General features: G+C 33.8%; 1 pseudogene; it reads left to right on the plus strand.

Moving 5' to 3' along the window:
- The first annotated feature begins 91 nt into the window (after nucleotides 1-91).
- Nucleotides 92-16,408, plus strand: part of LOC149531926 (uncharacterized) — a 60,616-nt pseudogene continuing 44,299 nt past the window's right edge.

A 16,408-nucleotide genomic window follows, 5' to 3' on the forward strand; every position in this document is an offset into this window, starting at 1 on the left:
TGGTATCTTTGTCATTGTGTTCTTACAATTTTTTATTTATATGCTCAAATGTCAATGTGTTCTCATGAGTTTTGAAATTGCATTATAGGCTATGTTATTGATTGCTGCAGAGAATGAAACATATATTTCTTATAATCAAGACATGGATGCTAATTCTGTTCTAAGTAAAGGAAGAGAAATTCCTAGAACCAATAGACAATCTCCTGATGAAGGTAGCTTAGATGCTTTCCTTCTGAAGGGAAAAAGCATTTCATCATGGCTCTTAGAGCTTGATGTGATAGAAAAATAGGTAGAAGCAGAGTTAGCATCAAAAGATATTGGATGTTATTTAGCTGAAGTTTTGGAAGCAGATAATTTAGTTCTCCTTGATTTATGGGGGTTTACTAGATCATCTCTTTTGAAAGATCCAAAAAAATCATACTTACATATAGTGCTAAGTTCTACATCTGGAAGTGATAATTTCTTTACTTTCTTCCTATCTTTGTTTATATGCACAAATCATGCTTTTATTGGAGGTTGAATTTTAACAATTACAATTTGTTAATTTTGGAGGCCAATTGACTGTATGTCATAGGAATTTCACTTATGATTCTATTTCAAATTGCATTAGCTTTTAGTTGAAAAGGAACCTAAAGCATTGAAAGTAACAAATTGGTGTTTCAACGAGTGGCTTTTTTTTAATAGATTTTTCATTTATCTCAACCTTTCTAATTAATACTAAATTATTTTTTTAGCAATAATGCTCAGCATTATATATATTAAAGTTTGCCAGAGACTTGGAATTACTATTGTAGGAGCATGAATTGGGGAGTATTTTCTGATATGGCCTAAAACTAATAACATAGAGGTTTGTTATTATCTTCTCAATTCTTCAGCAAGCTTGTGTACTAAAGTCACATACTTTATTAAGCTTCTATACTTTTTAATCACTATTGACAGTTGTGTGGTGATGTTAGTCCTAGTTGGTGGTTTGTTCTTGATATCCAACTAGATTTAGGTTTTTGGGTATTATATACTATTAACACTTCTTCATTGAGTATTACTTTCATGGGCTTCATTCTATGCATGTTGTTTGTCAAACTTCATTAGCATTGGTTAATGCATTTGATGTTTCTGGACTTCCTATTTTAATAATTTGTCTAAGCAATATGTTTAATGGCAAGTGACCTATTGCATATACTCTCAGAAATTTCTACGGTGCTGAATCATACTGGGGTTTATCTTTTAGTTTACTTCTTCTTGACATTTCATTAATTACGTTTGATGTTTCTAGACCTCTGAGTTCCACTCTTTGGACATTTTAATAATTTGTCTAAGCATACTTTTTAATGACAAGTGACCTATTGCATATGCTCTCATAAATTTCTATGATGCTGAATCACATTGGGTTTTATCTTTCAGTTTACTTCTTCTTGACATTTCATGAATTAAATCGACTAGGAAAATTAGCTTAAAATTTTTACCTTGAGAATGAAATGCTCTCAGTTCTCTGGGCTGGTCAGGCAAACCAAGATACCGATTTGAGAAATTTTTGTTTGTAGTGCACAATATTTTGTGATGTGGGTAGTAGCTACTATAATTTTGATATAGAAAAATATTGTACATTCTTTGATGGGGATTTTTGTCTCATAAATCATCATTTCTTCTGATTTCTTAAGCATTTGAATTTTATTTTTATTTTGGTTTTGAGATTGCAAAACTAGATTAAAATATACACCTCACTTGTACTTCATTTTTAAGTGCTTGTTACCATGACAACTTCAACTCAAATGGGGTCAGCTAGTGGTAATAGCCTAATGGGCCAACACAAAACTCTGCATGCATTAAAGATCAGACATGCTCAATGCATATGGATGTTGGTTCTATGTGTTGCGCAAACACCAATGCATCGCAAAATTGTGCAATAGTTGCATGTGATGGAGTCAATGCTAACAGTTTAAAATGATTCCTGCTTATTTGGATCTTTCACTCTATATTAGTTTTTCATTAAATGTCTCTCAAAAAAATTATATTTATAAGCTTTTCAATTAATGCTATTTTAGGTATGTTTGTTCAGGAGCTCTTTAAACTATCTGCAGGGGAAAGTTGGTTTGCTAGAGTAAATGGTAATTGTGTTAAGCATCTTGGATCTAAGGCTTCTAATTTTACTAGTGTATCACTTCCCAAAATTAAACTTGGGTCAAACAAAGACATCACTACAATTGCTTTGGCAAATCTCAAGGTGAGTTTATCAAACACAAAGTGGCATTTGTTTATTGGAACATCTAAAATGGGACAACCTTGAGGCTTCTGAAATGACATGAAGTTGAAGGATATTTCAACTCCTTGTCTGAATTTAATGATTTCAACAAACACATGGCTTTATATATATTTTTCACTTAGATGTAATTGCATAAAAGACATCATCTATTTTACTTTATTTGGTTGGTTCTTGCAGAGGCTTTACTGAAAATATGCTTCAAGGGCACACCCTAGATTGTTGCTAACTTCACCACTTCGACCTATGGGTCATGCATCTGAGAAACAAAAGAAAGTTGACAATCCAAATGCTTTAATTTTGTGGCCTAAGGAACTAAGATGTGAATTCCATTGAGTTCTTGTTTATTAGGTTTGGTGTTGAGAATTATAGCTTTATTGTTGTATGCCTCCCACTTTCATCTTTAACATTACCCCTAAAAAATTTCCATAATCATTCAGAATACAACCTTCTTTTTTTTTCAACTTTATTGAATCCTATGCCACTCGAGTTAGCATACTACCTAATGCAAAATATTTAAGAGTACATATACATACTTAACTGAGGTGTGAATGCAAGCCTTAAAAACAACCACACATGTTATATACTCATATCCCATTTTCCTGGTCATTGATAGTTGATGCACTTTGGGATGTCTTGGGATTCTAAGGGATGTGCCCTAATTTTGAGGTGAATCTCTCTTAAAAGGAGATGCTCCACAATACATGAGACCCCCCTAAGAAACTACAAAAATAAACAGAATTTAAAAAGTGAACGAACTCAACCTATTTTCACCTAAAAACAAACTGATTCAATGTTTTCCCTTATTTCAATGTTATGATTCTCATTTGACTACTGCACCTATATTTTCACTGCAACAAGTGTTAGATGGAGAGTTTTGAACAATTAGATTTTTGGCGGGGATCTGCACTCATTTGATCACTGTTTGAATGCAACAAGTTGGAGCACGGTTCATGGAAAGTGGGAGGGCTTTTTTGTGTTAATAACATTGGAAGATTTAGAACAACAATAGCAATTAATAATTTTTCTACAACAACTATGAATGTTTCTAATATTCTTTTGTGTGTGTATGTATATGTGTGCATGTGTGCGTGTAACAGAGGGACACATTTTATAGCCCTGTACCCATATCTGGCATAGCCCATAATCTTGAAAATTGGTACCCATGATGTCTTGTTATATCATGCTTGATTTAACTAGCTAGTTATGCTAAACTAGCATGCTATAAATGATAGAAATTGACATATTAAACTATTTCCACCCCTATCCATAACAAGAACATAATTGGGAACTTGAGGTTTATCTCCTTCAAAGAAGCTAATCAAGATACTTTTTGCCTATCAATAATGGTGCTATGAATTTTGTTTGCAGCTCACTTCTGATCAATCAGGTTTGTGACTGTTTTGTATCATTTGCTTCACATTTTGAATAGCAAATATTGTTCTCGAATCTCTTTTTGGCTCTCAAAGAGAATTCAATTCACTAGTTTTCTCTATTATATTTGTGTACTATGAATTTAGCTTCTTTCAGTCTGCAGAATCTATATTGGACGTTGAATCTCTTAAAAGATTTATTGTCGTGCTGTTTTTTTTTTTTTGTCAGAAAGAATGATAGTTTTGTGTTTATTCTAATTTTGTTGCCTTGTTATTTTGTCTTCTCTTTGTAAGACCACCCTTGTAATTCTTCATTCTACCTATCTGTTAAATGATATTGTTTATTTTTCCTCTTTTCTTCTTTTTCTAGTGGAGTCTGTCATGGATGGTATCTCCATTTTTAGATCTTTTCTTCCAACGAAAATATTTTTTTATCTCTGATGGTATACTAGGCTATTTTTTTGACTTCAAATTAGAAAATTTATGTTAGCTATCATAGCATAGAACATTTGGACCTTTGGTGCTTCAAGATATCAATAGTTTGTAATTTAATGAGCGATTTATGCGATGATAATTTTTTTGTCTAAGAGCAGTACATAATTGCTGTGAGAATCTATAGTCTAGAAGAGGCAAAGTTACAATTAATTTCTATCTATAACATAATTTTTTTGGAAGTTATGGCCAATGATGATTGTATTTTCATGCCTCATTCTAATTTGTTGCATCTCTTTATTCATCTTATCTAGATTGTCCATTATGGCATCTAAGAGGTTGCTAATTTTGCAACCACATAACTGGGCATTGTGGAGAGATCATGGCATGCTCTTGTACTATAGCAGGTGATGACACTTTCTAAATACTACCAAGTTTGAATGGATCTAGTAGGCATTGATCATTATATATCCTATTTAAATGTGAAGCAAAGTTTTTGCAGTAGAATTACATAATGAATTATCCCAATTTTATTCTTTGATAGTTAAATTTGGCTAATTTCTGAACAATGCTTAACATAAAAGTTACTTTGATAGGTCCCTATCACAATGCATATTGATCATGGAATTGAAAAGCATGACTTGATTGAGACTTTGGAGATGCTATGTTATATGCAATGGTATCACAAAACTTTTTCAGATTTAAAACATCTCTTAGTATCTAAATAAATGATTCAGTGGAACCTTATAGAAAGAAATGAATCATATAGTTGCATGCTTTTTTTGTCACATGTTCCATGGTGAGATCATTATAGCTGCTACATTTATTTTTTACAATGTAATTATGTCCATCATAACTTATGTTACAGTTTTGACTTTTCTTTCATGTTAGAAATTGTGTTCATTCTCATTTTAAATATGATTTAGCTAACAGTTTTACATGTGGATAGAATGATTTGTATCCTGTAAGTTAGATGTGCAAGGAACACTCTTCATTTATTGGTAAGCAATGGTCCTGCATGCCATAACATACTTCTTGTGCTTTGTAGGCTATATTCACACTTCTATAAATGATGGACCCAGATGTCTTTCTTTACGGTGTCCTGTCCCATCATGTGGAGCTGCTATTGATGAGAATATGGTGCTTTCTTTGGTCTCTGATGAAGATAGAAAAAAATATACACGATACCTTCTCATATCATATGTTGAGGAAAATAGAAAGGTTTGATTATTTGATTGGTCATCTTAAAGAAATTAAATTTGTCTAATCACAGTTCTTACCTAGTTTGACTGTTCCTTTTGAGTGTATTTGCAGAGTAGTTTTCTTTGTTTTTTGTAGCATCTTTTGAATAATTCTCTACAAATATACATGTTCCCATCTTATTAATCTTTCTGAAGAGCACTCCATGTTCCCTATATTGGGATAATAATAATAATTTAATTGTTGATGCTTCTTTTACATAATCTTATTTGATAGGATGTTATAGAGGAACACGTATGAGCATAAACAGAGTTTTTGTTCTTGGTTGTTTACATAATTTAGAGTATCTGTTCCTTTTGTACTAAATGTTTTATTGTTTATCAATTTAGAACTTTCTCCGCATTGTGGTCTTATGTTTGTTATTAATAGATTTATCTTTATTCCATATCCAGAGTATTTTTTGGGGTTAGTAGAGAGTATGAAATAAGTAATTTGCTTAAAATTGTTGTTTGGATGTACTTGTAGACCAAATGGTGTCTAGCTCCTAACTATGAGTATGGTGTTGACTTTGTAATTAGAAGTGGGTGCTATGATATCACTTGCAAATGTTCACACAACTTTTTCTATAATGTAAGTTCTATTATATTGTGCTTAGTAATAGTCCTTCTAGCAGGTGCTTTTGTTTTCCAACATATTGTTCTTGATTTTAATATATTGTATTGAAACTTAAATAGTTTGAAATTTTGATTGAAACCTCTTTAGTGCTCCAAGGAAGCTCATCATCTAGTTGATTGTGAGACAGTAGAAAAATGAATTTTAATGAACAGTGCATAATCAGAAAACATGAACTGGTAAGAAATTAAATATTTTATTACATTCCCTTTTAATACTTGAATGCTAGCTTCGCTAATTGTTCCACACTTAATTTTAATTTATCAGTATGCTTTCTGCTCAGAGTTGATGTGTCTTGTCTTGAGGGTCTTAACAAGGTATTATTAGGCCATCATCAACCCAATACTAGTTTAGTTAAGCTCCTTGAGATAGAAAACACATATGATAAATGTGGTACTCAATATTATATAAAATATGGATGAAATGTTGTTGGCTACTTAGTGGAGCTTTTATTTCAAAATTGCAATAAGAGATTTTCAATATTAGCTATCACAAACTTATTGCAGGTTGAATATGCCTACTGGTAGAGACATAAAACTTTATACAATGATAAGTGTGGTGAGATGTGATGCCGCAAACATGACACATATGAATACAAATCATCTAAGAATAGTGGCCAATACATAATAGGATCCTGGATGGATTGTTCAAAATGCTAATCTTGATGGTATCTATAGACCATTCAATTGAACTATGTATTTTTTGTAGCCTTCCTCCAAGAGGAGGATTCAGTTTAACTATTCGTCTAGGATTCCACATTTTGCATGCATGTCTACCAGGGCAGTTGCAACTTAAACAAATATATTCTCTCAATATATCTATTTTGTGCATATCTAGCAACCATGACTTTTGATGACCACATTACATTCAGGCATCCTGTCAAACAGTTCACATGACTTATCTATGCTTCCATTTTGCAAGCATGTCTCCCAAGGCAAATGCTACTACTTCATCTACACTGTTTGAAAAAATCCTTTATGCTTTGATGGATGCCTATAGCTTATCCCAAATCTCTCATTCAACAGTTATCAGATGATCAATCAAAAGGAAACAGTTGAGAGCTTAGAGTGACACAATTTTCAGATGATCATATGAAATGAAATGGGCGTGTGAGTAGAAAGAAACTAGAAAGACATTGTGTATAGATGAAGGCATCATAGGTTGTTATTTGCAACATCTGGGCCTAGAACACAAGTTCTAGCCAAATCATTTGGGACGTAGCCCTAAAAACTGTGCTGGTTACAATTGAGATGTTCAATTCATCAAATGCATTGTCGAAAGATGGAACCCTTCTTGACATGCTGATGTACTATTTTTTTTAATAGGTGAGACATGTGATTCTACAGTCAAATATTCAGCCCAAGCATGTAATGAGGAAGACACACAAGCTCACAGTGATAGAGGTACAACATCTCCCTCAACATCTTAATATGGCAGCTTGCTTTAGCTCTAACTGGTATGTTACATAGCTTCCACTTGGTCGGAGATAGATCTACAAAAATTTGAGGTAAACTTTCTAATCAGTTTAGATTGGAATAATATAAAATCCTTGACATTTATTTATATGGAACCTATTGGTAGAACATAAACTATTCTCAATATTACATTTTTTCCACATATAATAGTTAAAATAAAACTTGATGGTGCAAAGAACAATGGGAAAAATAGTAAAGAGTTTTTCTTTTTAAACAGATGATTTTAGCTTGAAGATGGCCAATTTTAATATTAATCTTATGCAATTTTAATGTGATCGGTATCCTTCTATAAGATGATTATTGTTCTGATCACTGGCTTTGAGTGAATGTGTTGCACCATATAATAAACTTTTGCTTGATGTTGCATATAAACTTCACCAATAAGTAAATGTGTTCAACATTTTTCAAGACCTTGGCACTTGAGCTACAATATCCAGTCTAAGTGTTTCAAGTGCTTGTACCATAAATTTTTATCCATTCAATTACATGTCATGTGTTTCTGTAGGGATCCAGACTAGTTTAAGCCTTCATTAGGAGAACATGTTCATTTCAAAGGATCAAATGCCTACAATGTTCACATTTCAGGTATCAATTATGACTTCTTTCTACTCTCTTTTACATTGATTAATGATATAAATCATTTTTAGGATTGATATGGTTTACATTTTTGTTTTCTAATTGATATGGTTTACATTTTTGTTTTAGGAAGACTTTTTTATCAACATTTCAGATGATATTTCATAATATATCTTCTACATTAACTAAGATCACATGTCAATTGAGCCTCTATAGTTTCTTTTCATCTAGAGACAATTCTAACACTTTGTGAACATTATGTTATGGCAGAAGAAAACAACAAGGACAGTCTTGGCATCATCTGCAAGGAGCCATGGGGACAATTCAAAGCAATATGCTTCTCCAAGTAAAAATAAAGAAGCTAGTAAAAGAGATGAAGCTTCCTTCCAAGGGGCCAAAACACCTTCCACTCCATGCGAATCACACAACTTCTCAACATCAAGGTCTTCCACATACCAATCAAATGAAACCGATCTCTTTGACTTTGTTGATATGGACATGTAAAGTAAATGCATCCACATAAACACTTGACACCATATATGATTACCTAGAAACCCTCCAATGAGAAGGTAAAACTGGGGTGGGGATGACACCCACAATTCTTCACTACTGCAACAATAAAGTTCACCTATTGAGGTTACATAGTTTGACCATTCTCATGATTTTCCCTATAAAAGGCCTTCCCTATTAAAGGCTTACAAAGGATTTTTAGATCCTACCCTATTAAAGGATTTTAACACCCTATTAAAAGTGTGCCTAGCTAAAGGACTTAAGAACACTCACTTGGAATGTCACCCTATTAAAGGATTTTATAATGACTATTAAATCAACCTTAGTCCAAAGGATTTCACCCTACTGATACAGTTGTTAGAAAATAACAGTAGAATGTTTGATCTAATACACTTACAACTTTTCTTGCTGATTCCAGATCACAATTCTATCCATCTTGATCCTCTTGATCTGTTGTATCAATGTTGTATAGTTTCTCCTCCATTTTGTAAACTAATTCTGCAATTCTTTCACACTTCTAAGTCACCTTGGACAATTCACCCCTTTCACTTCCTTCAAATCTTTGCTTGGATCACTTCCTCGCATACACATTCACTCTTACTCTTTGAATTATGGGGCTTCATCTCCCTTTAAAAAGACTTTGGTGGCTTAGGGTTAGGTATGAATCTATGGTTGAGATTCATTCATTTTTCCTGCTCAATTCCTTCCATTTTACTAATTGATCCAAATAGATTTGATCTTATCTTCAAAGCTTTGAGATCTATCCATAAGTCGGCTCAAAAATGGTTTACATAGTTGTTTGTGCCTTCACAAACAACTAGGTCCATTCTATGTTACTTGGCACTTGATAATACTAATGCTCGATACTTCCTATAATTCTATCTTGCTCAGCACTTGAACTTACTCGACATCAACTATTCACTTGGCACTTGAATTTCTCAGCACATCAGTGACTCGACACTCATTGCAACTCGACATCTACACATATTATACTTGGCATGTGTTACTAGATCGACATCAACTTAGTAAATATCTTAAGTATGTTGACACTCAATTTTCAAAACCAATTCTAGGATCAACAATCTCCCCCTTTGACATGAGTGGCAAAAACACCTAACTATACATAAAAAATATAGTTTCCTTGAGTAAAATATACATACAATTCGACATATGTATACAAAACTTTAAAATTTTCAAAACTTTTGTAATAGACTCGTATACCTCAAAATTTTGTAACTCCCCTTGAGTTAATGTGCCCATTCTGTATCCAAAATTTCTTCTCTTCTCTAAGTCAATTTTCAAAATATTTTTGACACTTTGTTTTTGTCTGATATACTATGCTTTTTCTTTTGTTGGTTGCTCCCCCTTTGCTTGCTTTCCCCCTTTTTTGGGTTATTTCCCCCTTTCATATTTGTCTCCCCCATTTAATATTTATCCCCCTTGAATATTTCTCCCTCTTTTTAACACTGATGTCAAAGGCTCTATACATTGATTGTGTATTTGTCCAAAAAGTTCTTGAGGACTTTCATAATGATCTTCAAAGCAACATCCCAACTATCTAATGCAACATCTAAGGATTTAATCTGGATGGTTGTCTCTACTGCAAGATGAACTAGATTATCCAATGTTGAAAGATTGGGATCTTTCTTTAACACTACTTCTACATAGGCTAGTTCCTTTTGAAGTATTTCCATATGGGGGGTAAGGTAGGCTTGTATATTAATCTACTTGGCTCTTATGTTAGCCTCTTGTGCTATTAACACAACTAGTTGATTTTATGTATGAAGCACTGAATGAAAGTGCTTCTCTCCTTGAGTTGGATTTTGAGGTAGTTGCATGCCTAAAATCTTCAAATTCCATTCTAGACTCAAAATTCTATGGTTCGTCTCTTGTGTGAAGAGTGTGGGATTACACAATTTTGTGTACAATGAGAATATGTTCTCAAGTACTTTCTTCACTTTCTCAATTTTCTTAGCCAATACAACTTGTGATAGTGTTATCTCACTAGATACCTTCTCATTGACTTTTCCTTGAAATTTCTTTTTAGACCATTCCATGAGTTTAACATTGGTTTCCTAGTCTTTATTTGTCACCTATTCAATAATTTTTTATAATTATTTTAATATAGGTTTTGATTCATCAGGTGTTTGCAAGTCGAAAGCATCTAAAAAGATGTCTTTGATCACCTGAAGTGTTTGCCTCTATTTATACTCTTTCTTGAGTATCTCTTGATTCTTCTTTCTTTCCAATGCTTCTTGCATGATATTAATCTATTCTAAGGTCATTGTTTCGTAATCATATTTTGGTATCACTATGTCTTCATCTAGAAGTGCATCACCATAGTGAAATACCTTAGCAACCTTCATTGTGTTGGAGCCTGGTGCTGAGATTTGCAATGGTATTGCATTAGTGCTCAACCTCTGAAGGACTTTAGTAGGAGTGCCAATGGTTGGTAAGTTTACCAATGTCTGTATTGCTTCTTGCTCCTTTTCTTTGGGTATGTCCTTCTCTTCATTAGATTTTCCTTAATCAATTATGATCAATTGTGGTGCACCTTGTGCTTGTGTAGTAGGAACAAAAACATCTATGTGTCCTAGCTGTTCTCTTGTAGGCTCCTTTTCTTCTACAGTCTAAGCTTCATCAACTTTTGAAGATTTTTCCTCTATTTTTATTAATGGTTGAGCATTGGTAGCTATAGTGATGGTAGTAGGTGGTTCTTGTATGCACATATTTTCCCTTGTTATGTTAGCTACAACCTTTTGTAGTTCATCCACACTGACCAATATAGGATTTTCACATAGCCTTGCCTATAGTGTGGATTGGTCAAGTATCTTTTTCAAATCATTTGCAGTCAATGGATTGATGTTTTGAGATGATTTATCAAGAACATTTTTCACTATTATAGTCTTTGTAGTTGTGTTTGTGTCATGTGGAGGACTCATGGCTTGTAATTGTGAGTCTTCAATACTCTATTATGCTTGTTGCTCCTTAGTTGTTGTCACCTCATCTTTCCTTTGTTGTGTCTCCTCCACAGTAGTGTTTTCTTTCTCTTTTTCTATTTCTTCCTTCTTGTCCTCACCTTCTTCCTCATTATTCCTTCCCTCAAAGGGATCTACTTTTCCTTCCTTTGCAGTTGTTAATCCATATATTAATCTCCAAATTTGTGTGGATTTCTTCACAACATCCTCAATTTTATTCTGTAAAATGCTAAATGCCCTGTACTTTGGTGCAAATATGATACCATATTTCTTATTAGCCTTAGTTATTTGTCCTTTTGAGAATTTTGGCATCACTTGTGCCAATGTAGAATCTCTTATTTCCTTTTTCATGTTTAGGCAATAGTGCCATTTATTCTCAACAATGGTATACAATTCTTTGGGCATTGTGTTATCAAATTCAAGAGGGGTGTTCTTGAATTTTGCCATCATGGCATATACAGACTCTTCAACCATGTTTTTCTCTTCTCTACTCAGTTTACCAAATTCAATGTTTTTTAATCTAGTCAAATCTACATCATCTCTAACATTATCACAAATGTTTTCAAGATTAGATTTGGGAGCATTACTTACCAATCTGAATTGGCTTGTGTTCTTTGATTTTATCTTCTCATCATCTGGCTCTGGTTGTGCCACACATTTTTTTCTCAGCTTCTTTTGCATAGGACCAATCTACTCAGTTGCCTTGGTTTTCTCTTTTGCCTACTCCTTGGCCTTTTTTGTAGTTGCCCTTGTAGTGACTTTTGTTGCTAGAGTTGCAGGCTTTGTTGCACTAGGTTTTGCAACCTTCTTTGCCTTAGATTATGCAACAAGTTGTGTCTTTTTTTTCTCTTCTTTGCTTGAGGCTTTGCTGGTTCTTCCTTGACATCTTCTCCCTTAGCACCTTCTTATTCTTGATCCTCACCCATGCCTTGGGTCAAAGCAAGAGGTTCTTGACCTTGTTCCTCTTGTTCCTCTTCTTCTTCTTCATCATCTTCTCCAAACTTGGGTTTGAGTTTCTTCACCATTTTGTCTTTCTTCTTCAAAGTTGAGGCTATCTTTAACTCCATCTCAACCTTTGATTTAACAACATCATAGTTACCAAATTTTTTGGTAGTCTTGTCAACTTCTTTAGCAAGAAGTGCAGTGATAGCGATTGAAGCTTCATCAATGTTTATTTCATAACCTAGAGGCCTTAACCATCTAACTCTAGGTACTGTAGCTTGGATGAAGGTGAAGTCAATGTCTATTAAAAAGAAAATATCATTGTAATATTTCTCCACTAGGGAAATAGGAATTCTCAACCTTTGTTTCATGGACTGCTTGAAATCTTCAAAATAACTAGTCATCACTAACTCAAAATTCTCTCTCATTTTCTCAATATACTCATTGATTTGTATAGAAACTAACCTATTGATCTTCCATCCTACTCTACCAAAAGATGGGAATTCATTTTGAATATAGAAAAATATGCATATCAATATGGAGCCAAATTTACATTAAGCACTCTTAGACTTCCTCATTGCTCCTAGGTTCTCCATTATCTATTGCAATTGTATTTTTGCAAGATCATAAATATGATCTTTCTTGACTATCTTGTAGCCTACATCAACTGCTATAGATGGAACACTATTTAGTCGACTTGACTGATAGAATTTATGTGATATAACTCTCACAAAAAAGTCAAGAAGTGGATCAGTGATAGTGTTAATAGTCATCCCTCGCTTGTTCCACTTGGCTCCTATATTTCACTCAATCACCTCTTTAGAGTCACTCCTCAAAGTCTTAGGCTGATCTAGGGTTGGGTATCTAGTAACCCTATGTACAATTCTCTTCAAAATTTTAATGGGTCCACCTTCTAGCCATAGAAATCCATTGTGTATTCTGCTTAAAACAATCTTGATCCACTTAGTTTTGAAGATAGTTGGAAAATCTAGGGCACGAGTTAAGCCCTTCCTTTCTATGATTTTGAATTCTTCCTTTAACTCTCTATTTCCACATAACCTATCATATGCTTTTCTAATTTCCATATCTCTAATCCCTCCTACCTTGCAATTATAACACTTCCTCACATCTTGAACCATTACAACCTTAGGTAGAATGACAAATAACGTGCTTGCTAGATCATTCTTATATGCAACTTCTGGTATAGCCCTAAAGTCTGGTTGTTTTACCTCATTGTTAACTAGTTGAACTTCAAACGATTCCTTCTCCTTTACATTCTTTGAACTTGAGGCCATTATGAAAGCTAGGGTTTAACAAATATGAAAATTGCGTAGCTTAGTAGATGAAGAATACCTTTGGAATTGATGAATTGTCGCTCAATCTTTAATATGATTTGTGTAAATGCTTTGATCTCTCTTGTAAGTCACTTCTTTTCTCTGCTCGCTCTTGCTCTGTGTTCATAATGCCAAAAAAAATATCTAAAATTTTCCCTCATACCCTTTCAAAAGATAACATTTATTGCATGGTACATGTATAGCTATAAACTCAACTTCAATGCAATTTCTATTTTACTTGGCATTCATTGGTTATACCATCACTTGGTAGTTATAAGAATTACCCTTACTCGGCACCAATAGAAATTTCCTTTCACTTGATAGCTACTATTGACTTGGCTTCAACTAACCTTGGCTGACAGCTTGGTACATACTAGGATTTTACTTGGCAATTGAAGAGGACATTTCACTCTCGGTAGTAAAGTGAAAACTTAAAGATTTAACCATGGAATTTACTTATTGTCTTGCATCTTTCTTCATGCTAACATATCTATTTCAGCACTAACTTCTTTTGGAATTGATGTATGATAAAGCATTTTAAATATCAGTCCCACATACCTCTTTTTGCTTAGTTGGATGAGATGTGACCAGTTGACCTTTCAGGTGAAGTGATCCCTTCATTGATGTGTTGCATCCATCTTTCTTCCTCCATGTTTTGTTCATCTCTCCTCTGATGTGTTCACCATCTACCTTGCCTTTTCCTTTGTTGAATTCTAATTTAGGTTCCCTTGTCCTTGTTGGGCAATGCTTGCTCATATGTCCAGTCTCCAAACAACTAAAGCATGTAACATGACTCAACCATATGGTGTAGTTACCACTGAAGTGTGTTCTTATGCAATTCTCAAGGATATGTCCATATTCTTGACAATAATGATAGCTATATCTTGTATTGTAATCCCAGTTATAGGAGTTTTCATAGCTTCTTCCCTTTGTTTGCTTTTTTGATGACCATGTGGACTTGGATCTACATTCAAAGGCTCTGTGTCCAAACTTCTAACAATTTTAGCAGTATCCTTCACATTTTGGTGCATGCATGGTTCTGGTTTTGCATCCATGTACCTGATGACCTTGTTTGTTGCACTTGTGACAATGAGTCATGTTCTTTGGCTTAGCATTCTAACTAACATTCTTGTTCTTGCAAACATTAGCTATATGTCCTTTCTTACCACAATAATGACAAGTAGGTTTAGAATTCATACCTTTATTGTTCTTTCCTCAACAACTTTGGATGGTTCTCCTTCTTTAGTGCTTATGTAGCCCAATCTTGATGTGTCTTTACTAGACCTAGGGGATTTTAGTAGTTGCTCAAAGTACTTGATGGCTTCATTTGGCTTGTTGAAACTTTCAGCAAACTCCTTTTCTCTTTTCAGGTCATTCTGCAATTGTTCATTCTGCAAATTCAATGTAGTTATCTCAATGTCCTTGACATTCAACTCATGATGAGCATTCATCATTTGACTTAGGGTGTCCAATTGCATGTTTGAGATCCTAAATAGCTTTGCTGATTTTTCTTCCAATCTATTTGCCAAAACTCTTTTGTCTTCTTCAATCATGGCCCTATATTCTATAGCTTTCTTCTTTTGTTCAGTTACCTCACATAGCAGTATAGCTTGTGATTCTTGTTCCAACTTGAGATTTTTGATTTCCTCAGCTTGTGCTATGTTCTTTTCCATGAGATCTACAATTGTTGCATCAAATTCATAGGAGTTACCATCTGCAAATAATTTTGTGGTGTCAATCTTTTTGTATTGTGTGTCATTTCTGCCATAGCAATCTCTTTCCTTCTCTTTAGAAAACTTTTCAAGGCATCTCTGGCATCATTTAGTTGTTGTAGTAAGAGATGTATCTCAATCTCTTGATTCAAAATGGTCTTTCCCAACTTGTAAACTTCCATTTTAAGATCTTTTCTCCAAGTTGTAAGGCTTCTCCTAATGAGAACTCAGCTCTGATACCAATTTTTCGAAATACAAATGGGAAATGTATACTTCTGAGGGGAGGTGAATCAAAAGTAACTATTCTTTGACCAATAAATTTTTTAACTTTAAAACAATGCATGCATTAACATATTGAAATAATATGTAAAGTAAATGCATTCACATAAACACTTGACACCAAATATGATTACCCAGAAACCCTCCAATAAGAAGGTAAAACTAGGGTGGGGATGACACCTACAATTCTTCACTACTACAGAATAAAGTTCACTTGTTAAGGCTACATAGTTTGACCATTCTCATGATCTACCCTGTGAAAGGCCTACCTAGTTAAAGGCTTACAAAGGATTGTTAGATCCTATCATATTAAAGGATTTTAACACCATATTAAAAGTGTGCTTGGCTAAAGGACTTTAGAACACTCACTTGGAATGTCACCCTATTAAAGAATTTTACAATGATTGTGAAATCAATCTTAGTCAAAGGATTTCACCCTGCTAATATAATTGTTAGAAAGTAATAGTAGAATGTTTGATTTGACACACTTACAACTTTGTCTTGCTGATTTCAATCGTAGTTCTATCCATCTTGATCCTCTTGATCTGTTGTATCAATGTTGTATAGTTTCTCCTCCATTTTGTAAACTAATTTTGCAATTCTTTCACACTTCTAAGTCACCTTGGACAATTCACCCCTTTCATTTCCTTCAAATATTTGCTCACATC

The sequence above is a fragment of the Cupressus sempervirens genome, chromosome 11, assembly GCF_028749045.1.
Source record: "Cupressus sempervirens isolate cs-2001-9-10 chromosome 11, ASM2874904v1, whole genome shotgun sequence".
NCBI lineage: Eukaryota > Viridiplantae > Streptophyta > Pinopsida > Cupressales > Cupressaceae > Cupressus > Cupressus sempervirens.